Here is an 8,243-nt window from a genome sequence, read left to right as displayed (position 1 = left end):
AAATAATCTCCCCATTTCAAGATCTTTAACTTAATTTCAACTCCTAAATCCCTTTTGCCATATAATTTAACATTCACAGGTTCCTGGGATTAGCACATATTCAGAATGCAATTAATTCAGCCTATAACAGACTATATGCCTTGGAGTCATTCTTCACTGCTCTCTTTCTCCCACAAACTGCATCCAATTCATCAACAAATTCTACTATGTATACACATATATTTTTGAAACCGGGCCTTGCCCTATCACCCAGGCTGGAGTGCAGTGACACAACCATGGCTCATTGCAGCTTTGACCTCCTGGACTCAAGTGATCCTCCCACCTCAGTCTCCTGAGTAACTAGGACTACAGGTGCACACTACCATACCTGGCTACAGTTTTCCAAATTTTTATAGAGACAGAGTCTCACTATGTTGCCCAGGCTGATTTTGAACTCCTCGGCTCAAGCCATCCTCCCACCTTGGTTCCCAAAGTGCTGAGTTTACAGGCACAAGTTCCACACCCAGCCCTAAATCTACTTTTGAAATGTACCCATAGTCTGACCACTTCTTATCACCTTCTCTGAACCCAAATTGTTGAAATCACTGTAATCTGGATTCAAGGACAACCTCCAGCTAATCCCCTTGCTTCTAACCTTGCCATTGTATGGTTCATTCTTCTCCTACATCTTTTTTTTTTTTTTTTTTTTTTGAGACGGAGTCTCGCTCTGTCGCCCAGCGGATCTCAGCTCACTGCAAGCTCCGCCTCCCGGGTTTACGCCATTCTCCCGCCTCAGCCTCCCGAGTAGCTGGGACTACAGGCGCCCGCCACCACCTCGCCCGGCTAGTTTTTTGAGTGTGTGTGTGTTTTTTTTTTTTTTTTAGTAGAGACGAGGTTTCACCGTGTTGGCCAGGATGCTGTCGATCTCCTGACCTCGTGATCCGCCCGTCTCGGCCTCCCAAAGTGCTGGGATTAAGGCTTGAGCCACCGTGCCCGGCCTTCTCCTACATCTTATACACTTTTCTAACCGTTTCTGATCCCTCTCAGAATTACATTTAAAATGCTCGTCATGGTTTACATGCCTTTAAATCATGCCTCCAGTTTATCTACCTGCCCTTGCTCTATCACTTGGCCCCTCACACATTCCACTATAGCCACACCTGTCTCTTTGCATGATCAATCATAGGGCCTTTGAACTTATATTCTTGTATCTGGATCATTTTTCCCTAGATGATTCCACAAGGGTGGATCTCTCATTACCTTTAAATTTCTCTCATGCTGTAAGACAAGTTTTCCTTACAACATCATTGTGAATAGTAGAATGTCCCAAGCACTTTCTCTTCTCTTGTTCTGTTTTTCTTTTTAATATTTATTACCACCTGACACATTACAAATTTCTTTGTTAATAATTTCCTGATGATCTCTTCACAAAGTCTAGGACAGCAGCCCTGTATCCACATGGTCAGATGATGCTTGCCATACTGTAAACAATTATTAACTATGTGTTGAATGGCTAAACAAATGAGTGAATGAATTAATGAATATAAAACATTGAAGTTAGAGGTAGAGCTAATGTGAAGAGATAAAAATTGAATGCAATCATCACGAACTCAAAGGTGTGTGTATGTATGTGTGTTTGCATATGTGTGTTTTCAAGTCTCTGCCTAAACTGCTTGGTGTGTCTAAATCTTCTTATAAAAATTCTAAGAATCTTTGTTAGAAGATCATGGAATGCAGGTATTATAGGACATAATTCATAAGCAAAAACTATTACTGAGGAAAATTATCACAGCCTCAAAGAAGTATGTAATCAATTTTAAAAGAGTCTTTGATAGTGCCTTAGGAGAAACTCGGGGAAAACACAGAAATCTAACATAGAACTTTTAGGCAAAAATGAATGATAGAGGCTAGGTGTAGTGGCTCACACCTATAATCCCAGCACTTTGGGAGGCTGAGATGTGTGGATCCCATGAGGTCGAGAGTTTGAGACCAGACTGGCCAACATAGTGAAATCCCGTCTCTACTAAAAATTCAAAAATTAGCCAGGAGTGGTGGTGCACATCTGTAAAATCTCAGCTACTTGGAAGGCTGAGACATGAGAATCACTTGAACCTGGGAGGCGGAGGTTGTAGTGAGCAGAGATTGTGCCACTGCACTCCAGCCTGGGCAATAGAGGAGACTCCATCTCAATAAAAACCAAAAAAAAAAAAAAAAAAAAAACAGAGCATGATCGAGGATCTCTGTTTTTCCCTAAAGCTCTGCGCACTTGGGCTTCGGGAACTCTGTGAAAGATACTTCCAATTTAAAAATCTTTTGAATCTGATTTTCATTTGTGGTAATATGAGAAAAAGAAGAACATCAGGCCAGAAGAGTCTATGTCCTAGTCTGCTCAGGCAGCCATAACAAAATGCAATCGATTGGGTGTCTGAAACACCAGAGATATATTTTCTCACTGATCACAGTTCAACAGTATTTAGTTTCTAGTGAGGGTTTCCTTCCTGGCTTGTAGATGGTCATGATATCATTGTGTGCTCTCATGACCTCTTGTTTGGGTGCTGGAAAAGAGACTGCTGTGGTGTCTCTTCTTATAAAGGGCACCAGCCCTATTGGATTAGAGCCACAATGTATTATCTCATTTAACCTTTATCATGTCTTTATAGGCTCTATCTTCAAATACTATTTTTACTATTTCATTCTATACTATTTACTATACTATTCATTTATTTATTATATTCCTATTTGAGGTTATGGCTTCAAAATTTGAATTCTGGAGGGAAACAATTCAGTTCATAGCGACCTAGAAAAAGCTTTTTCCGCTTGAAGCAATGCAGAGAGAAGTTCAGGAAATTGAGTCTGCAGACACTGTAAGGAAAAAGATCACATGTACAGGGCTGCCTGTTGCAAATATTGGATCTTCAACACGAGAATAGCATGGATGTTATGTTTCTGAATTTCTATGCTAGGAAATGCTAGGGTGAAGGTAGAGTGAAGAACATATGTTCATGCTTATAGAAAAAAATTATACTCCCACTAAACAAAAAGGAATACTTCAAGCAGATTTAGTAACCGAAGGAGTCACAAGGGCAAATTTGTTAATTTGCTTCTGTGGGAGTCTTTCAAGAACCATGTATTCAGTTTGTGGAGTTCTCACTAGCACTATATTCCTCAAAGGCTAGATTAAGGATGATATTGTAGGAGGAACACAGATATATTTATTCTATCCACCTTTTATACTTTTATTTTCTTCAATATTTATTTTTAATTTATGGTAAAATATACATAACATAAAACTTACCATGTTAGCCCTTTTAAAGTATACAGATAAGTGGAATTAAGTGTGTTAGTATTGTTGTGCTACCATCACCACCATGCATCCACAGAATTTTTATTTATTTTGTGAAACTGAAACTCTGTGTCCATTAAATAATAACTTCCTATTTCCCCCTCCCAGAAGTCCTGAGAAACAAGCATTTTACTTTCTACCTCAATGAATGTGACTTCTCTAGATATCCAAGTGTAATCCTCGTATTTGTCCTTTAGTCAATGGCTTATTTCACTCAGCATAATGTCCTTAAGATCCATTCATGTTTTAGCATGTGCCAGAATATCATTTTTTGTTAAGGCTAAATAGTATTTTATTGTATGTATATAATTATATTTTGTTTATCCATTGACTGTCTTCTACCTTTTGCCTATTGCAAATAATGCTGCTATAAAAATAGTTGTATAGATATCACTTCATGTCCCTGCTTTCAATTGTTGGAGGTACGTAATCAAAGTGGAATTGGTAGATCACAGAATGATTCTATGTTTAACTTTTTGAGGAAATGCTATACTGTTGCCTACAGTGGCTATACCATTTTACATTCCTACCAACAAAGCACAAGGGTTCCAGTGTCTACACATCTTTATCAATGCTTGTTATTTCCTGTTTCTTTCATAGTAGCCACCCTAATGGGTGAGAAATGGTATTTCATTGTGGTTTTTTTTTTTTTTTTTTTTTTTTTTGAGATGGAGTCTTGCTCTGTCGCCCAGGCTGGAGTGCAGTGGCCGGATCTCAGCTCACTGCAAGCTCCGCCTCCCGGGTTCAGGCCATTCTCCTGCCTCAGCCTCCGGAGTAGCTGGGACTACAGGCGCCCACCACCTCGCCCGGCTAATTTTTTGTATTTTTTAGGAGAGACGGGGTTTCACCATGTTAGCCAGGATGGTCTCGATCTCCTGACCTCGTGATCCGCCCGTCTCGGCCTCCCAAAGTGCTGGGATTACAAGCTTGAGCCACAGCGCCCGGCCTCATTGTGGTTTTAACTTGCATTTCCCTAATTATTAATGATGTTGAGAATATATGCGTGTACTTACTATTTGTACATCTCCTTTGGAGGAACATTTATTTATTTACTTTGTCTATTTTAAAATTGGATTGTTTGTGTTTTTTGTTGTTGAGTTTTAGAAATTCTCCATATATTCTGAATATTAATACTTTATCAGATAAGTTATTCGCAAGTATTTTTTCTCTAATTCTGCATGCTGCCCTTTTACTCTGTTGATAGTGTCTTTCTTTGCATAAAGAAAAAAATATTTTTGATGTCTAATTTGCCTACTTATTTTGCCTGTGCCTTTGTTGTCATGGCCAAGAAAATATTGCCAAGTCAAACATCATAAAGCTTTTTCCTATGTTTTCTTTTTAAGAATTTTATAGTTTTGGGGCTTCTGTTTAGGTCCTTGATCTATTTTGCATTAATTTTTAATGTAGCATGGGTTAAGGTTCCAACTTTATTCTTTTTCATGTGGATTTCCAATTTTTCTGACAAAGTTAGTTTAAAAGGCTTCTTTTTCTACTGAAATGGTCTGGGAAATCTGGCTGAAGGTCATTTGAAAATATATATGAAGGTTTATTTCTGGATTCCCTACTCTATTTTATTAATCATATGTCTATGTTTGTGCCAGTGCCACACTGTTTTGATTGCCATAGCTTTGTAATATGTTTTAAAATCAGAATGTAGAAGATCAGTATCTTGATTCATCTTTTCCAAGATTGTTTTGGCTGTTCAGAATTCCTTGAGTTGATATGCAAATTTTAGGATAGATTTTTCAATTTCTGGAAAAAAGTCATCATTGGTATTTTGATAGAGATTGCACTGAATTTGTAGATATCTCTGGGCTAGTGACATCTTAACAATATTATGCTTTGTAGTCTATGAAATCAGTATGCCTTAATTTATTAATGTCTTTAAAAATATCTTTCAACAATGTTTTATACTTTAAGTGTACAAGTCTTTCACTACCTTGGTTTAATTTATTCCTATGAATTTTATTTTATTCCTTTCAATACTATTATAAGTGAAAAAGTTTTTATTTTATATTGTTCATTGTTAGTGTATAAAAATGCAACTATTTTTTGTGTTAAATTTGTATCCCACAACTTTGTTGAATTTATTATTTCTAAAAGCGTATCTGTGAAACATTTAGGGTTTTCTTCTTATAAAATTATGCTGTTAGTGAACAGAGATAATTTTACTTATTGCTTTTCAATTTGAATTCCTTTTATTTCTTTTTCTTGCCTAATTGTCATGGCTAGGACTTCCAGTACTTTGTTGAATAGAAATGACAAAAAGTGAGTATTCTTGTCTTCTTTTTAATCTTAAAGGTAATGCTTCCAGTTTTTCACCATTGTGTATGAGGTTAGCTGGGTTTTTCATACATGGACTTTATTATTTTGAAATAATTTCTTTCTATTCATAGTTGGTTGATTGGTCATGGAATAGTGTTGAATCTTATCACGTTGTTGATTTTTTTGTATCAATTTGTGGTTTAGTTTCCCCTTCACTCTGTTAATGTATTACATTGATTGATTTTTATATATTAAACCATTCTTACATTCCAGGAATATATTCCACTGGTAATGGTGTATAATATTTTACATGAGCTATTGAATTCAATTTGATAATGTTTTTGGTGAGTAATTCATTTATCATGATATTGGTCTATAGATTTATTTTTCTGTATTTTCTTGGTTAGGTTTTGGTATCAGTTTAATACTTTACTCAGACTGGGCTTGAAAGTGCTCTCCTTTAAATTTTCAGAAGAGTTTAAGGAGAATGGGTGTTAATTATTCTTTAAATGTTTGAGAAAATTTACCCATTAAGCTATCTAGTCTTAGGCTTTACTTTGTTGGGAGGTTGTTGATTATTGATTTAATCTCCTTATTTGTTATAGGTCTATTCAGATATTCTACTTTTTCATGATTCAGTCTTGGTAGGTTTTGTTTTTCCAGGAACATGTCTATTTCATCTAAGCTATTAAATTTTTTGGAGTGCAATTTATCTTAGTACTCTCTTGTAATATTTTCATACCTTTAGAAATAGTAGTAATGTCCTCTCTTTCATTTCTGATGTTACTTTTTTGAATCTTCTCTTTTACTTAGTCCATCTAGCTAAAAGTTTATCGATTTTGTTGAACTTTCCAAAGAACCAACTCTTGCCTTTGTTATGTCTATTGTTTTTCTATTATTGATTTTGCTTATCTTTGCTCTAATTTTTATTATTTCCTTTTTAGAGCTAGTTTTGTATTTAGTTTGTTTTTCTATTTCTCATTTGCTAAAGTGTAATTTTAGGCTTATTGATGTGCTATCTTTTTCCTTTTTAATATAAACATTTATTTACAGCTATAAATTTTTCTCGTAACACTGTGTTTGCTGCATCCTGTAAGCTTTGGTCTGTTATGCTATAATTTTTATCAGTTTCAAGATATTTTATAATTTCCCTCATGATTTCTTTTTTGATCCACTTGTTGTTTAAGAGAGTGCTGTACAGAATTCTGATAATCCAGACCTTCAAGACATGGGCTATATTTATTGGTGTGTTCTCTCAACCGACCAAGTCACAGCTAAACAAGTAGTCTTGTCTGAGAAGTCACTGATCTCTGAGGAGACAGACCTTATTAACATAACTCTACTGGAGAGCTCATGGTTCTTTGGCCTCTGTGTATCATAAGTCTCCAAATATTTTTGTGGAAGGAAGTCATGGAATCCATTGTAAACAGTTGCCATTTCATCATGGGAGCACTGATTCAGGTGACAGCCCTGTTGGTACCACCACTGCAACTAACCCGAAACAACCTCAGGTAATCCCCTCCTAAGGTGATCTTCTAGGGCATCTTTTAAAACTTGACCTCAGTCAATGTGCCACAGGTGTCCTCCATGCAGATGGGAGCAGTAGATCTCTTGGGAGGAGGACTAGATAGTCTGGTGGGACAATCCTTCATCCTATCATGGATGTCTGCAACCTTTGCTTCTTCACCTACACCTGTTGCGGTCAACAGTGGACTGAATGACCTGTGTGAAGTCTCCACAGGGACAGGCACGGCACCTGGTGGGTATGTGGCTCCTAAGGCTTTTTCTGGCTACCTGCATTGAAGGATAAAGGCTTAGAGATTTCAGGAACATTGACTCACCACCAAGGGCACATCTTTATGGAAATGAACTTCACCAATACAGCTTTGCAGCATATGACAGACTTTGCAACCTAGTTTAACAAGAATGGCCATCCATACACCACTGATGCCAAACCAGAACATTGATGTCTCCCTGCCTCTCAACACCTTGGGTGCAGTCATGAAGATGGAAACTCTGAATAACCTGCTGGTGGCTGTGAAAAACAATATTGATGTCTTCTACTTTAGCCACCTCACCCCACTCAGTGTGCTTTTTAGAAGATAGCAAAATGGAGCACCAGGTCTTCCTTGCAGGAGGAAAGGATATTCCCAATGAAATGAACTTCAGTTTTAGATTAAGGAATGTCATTTAAATGCTGACACTGTTTCTAGCAAGTTGCAAAACAATAATGTTTATACCATTGCCAAGAGGAATGTGGAAGGGCAGGACATGCTGTACAAATCCCTGAAGCTCACTAATGGCATTTGGATTTTGGCTGAGCTACGTATCCACCCGGGAAACCCCCATTATATGCTGTCACTGAAGTGCAGAGCTCCTGAAGTCTCTCAATACATTCATCAAGTCTAGGATGGCATTTTGAAAAACTAACAAGACTGGTCCACTACCTTCCAATCATGCTGTGATCAGTGCAAGCCAAGAATTCTTAACTGGAAGAAACTATATTATTGTGTAGAATCTGAACCCAAACATACTGAGGCAACCCAGCAAGGTAGTAACTAGTCTAACCTGTCTAACCTGTGCCAACATTAGAGTACAACCTGTTGGATACTTTTAGCTTCCTGTGAACATTGGTAACCACTGCTTCAGTCATCTC

The 8,243-nt window shown here is 37.2% G+C and overlaps 1 pseudogene; it reads left to right on the top strand.

Annotated features, from left to right (window-relative positions):
* Nucleotides 1-2,205: 2,205 nt before the first annotated feature.
* LOC117074164 lies at nucleotides 2,206-8,017 on the top strand (annotated as a pseudogene).
* The last annotated feature ends 226 nt before the right edge of the window (nucleotides 8,018-8,243 follow it).

This window comes from Trachypithecus francoisi, unplaced genomic scaffold, assembly GCF_009764315.1.
Source record: "Trachypithecus francoisi isolate TF-2019V2 unplaced genomic scaffold, Tfra_2.0 Lachesis_group5, whole genome shotgun sequence".
Classification (NCBI taxonomy): Eukaryota; Metazoa; Chordata; class Mammalia; order Primates; family Cercopithecidae; genus Trachypithecus; species Trachypithecus francoisi.
The sequence above is the reverse complement of the archived record's forward strand: the minus strand, read 5'-3'. Positions and strand labels throughout refer to the sequence as shown.